Consider the following 2,241-nt stretch of genomic DNA (forward strand, 5'->3'; position numbering starts at 1 on the left):
AATCATTTCTGTTCTCGTCCCGTATTTTGGAATATTTTTTTACAGCTGATGCTTCTGTTTTTACCAACTGTGTTGACTTCAGAGTCATTAACAAGCATGAATAGCTCATGGATTTAGTGTGCTCTTTGGCAGAAATGAAAAATACTGGGATTTTGAGCAAGGACCCAGCAATCATAAAATTCCTTTGCAACTGCTGAGGAAGAACATCAAGTTCCACCAACATCCTAGTAGATAGACGTTGTCTTTCAGAATATTCACAAATAGATTTTTTTTTTTTTTTTTTTTGCGGTACGCGGGCCTCTCAATGTTGTGGCCTCTCCCGTTGCGGAGCGCAGGCTCCGGACGCGCAAGCTCAGCGGCCATGGCTCATGGGCCCAGCCGCTCCGCGGCATGTGGGATCTTCCCGGACCGGGGCACGAACCCGTGTTCCCTGCATCGGCAGGCGGACTCTCAACCACTGTGCCACCAGGGAAGCCACACAAATAGATTTTTTTTTTTTTAAGAAGATGTTGGGGGTAGGAGTTTATTAATTATTATTGCTGTGTTGGGTCTTCGTTTCTGTGTGAGGGCTTTCTCTAGTTGTGGCAAGCAGGGGTCACTCTTCATCGCGATCCGCGGGCCTCTCACTATCGCGGCCTCTCTTGTTGCAGAGCACAGGCTCCAGACGCGCAGGCTCAGTAGTTGTGGCTCACGGGCCTAGTCGCTCCGCGGCATGTGGGATCCTCCCAGACCAGGGCTCGAACCTGTGTCCCCTGCATTAGCAGGCAGATTGTCAACCACTGCACCATCAGGAAAGCCCACACAAATAGATTTTTAAAGTGATAATTCTGATGGAGTGTAGAGAAATGGCCTCACTTATCTTTTACAGGTGAGTGTAAGCTGGTACTCTGGATATAATTTGACCATATTAATCAAAAATGGATATTTAGCATCTAGGAAATTATCCTAAGGAAATTATCATAAAGATACATCTATAAAAACTTTTGTAGTATTAATTTTAATGGTGAAATTTGGAAACATTCTAAATTTAACAAGAAAGGATCAATTAAGTGAAATGTGCTACATCCATTCAAAGGATTTTCAATGGGAAAGTATCCAGTCATTTCCATACAGAAGAGCTTTCAACGTAGAAAGGATTACTTCCTCTTCCTATCTTGTTGGGATATCCCCATGAGTCACATCCTCTTGTTTCTTGAGACGATATCTGCTCTCCCCTTTCTATGAAGCTTTAATGGTGAACAGATTGTATCCAAGAGGAACTAGTTTCCTGCAAAAGGATAATAAAGATGGAGACATTCTAAAAATGTGATGCTGATTACATATGTATTTTAATATTCTGTGATGATGGGCACTAAACTGTGGGCAGTGGTTATCCTGAATGATGGGATTAAAGGGAGTCCTTCATGTTCCCTGATTGTTCAGATATTTTACAAAGTTTTATCAAGAGGGGTAAAATGCTTATGTTGAAATTTAAAAATGGAAAAGTTATTATGCTGGCCCAATGCACAAATACTTTGAAGCTAGAGTGATAGTAAATTTAGTATGCTAAACATTAATTGAGATCAGTGTTATTAATAAAGCAGCAGCAAGATAATAAAATAACTATAAGCCAACATCTCGAATCACTGTGCGCTTCCAAGGAATATTGCCTCAGAGACTCATCTGCTATGGATTATGTCATAACTACTGGCAATACAAGGTAATTTTGACTTAATCATATATTTCAGAAAGGATTAATGTTAGAAAATATTCAATTATCTTTCTTTTCTTTGTTGGGTGCACATGATGGCAAAGAACTTATTTGACATGGAAATTCCCATTTCTACAATTTACAGTATGTCACATCACATGGAGAAAAACTAAGCATCAGAGGACTAGAAGAAATCAACTCAGTTGGCCTCCTAACCAGTGGTTTTAATGGCACAATAGTGTCCCTGAGGAGACACAGGGTTTGCATAATGACTATTTAGAGTTTATTCTGCCTAAATCACCACTACTTGTAATTAGAAAGAATCACAGCATTCTAAGTAGATCTATAATTTGAGAGAGAAGAAAGTTGCTCTTTTTTTTTCTTTTTGGCCATGCAGCATGTGGGGTCTTAGTTCCCTGACCAGGGATCGGACCCATGCCCCTGCAGTGGAAGTGCAGAGGGACCACCAGGGAAGTTCCCAAAAGGTTGCTCTTTTTAAAAAATGGACTTGGGCTTCCCTGGTGGCGCAGTGGTTGAGAGTCCGCCTGCCG

This window comes from Physeter macrocephalus, chromosome 1 (assembly GCF_002837175.3).
Source record: "Physeter macrocephalus isolate SW-GA chromosome 1, ASM283717v5, whole genome shotgun sequence".
In the NCBI taxonomy this organism is placed as follows: Eukaryota; Metazoa; Chordata; class Mammalia; order Artiodactyla; family Physeteridae; genus Physeter; species Physeter macrocephalus.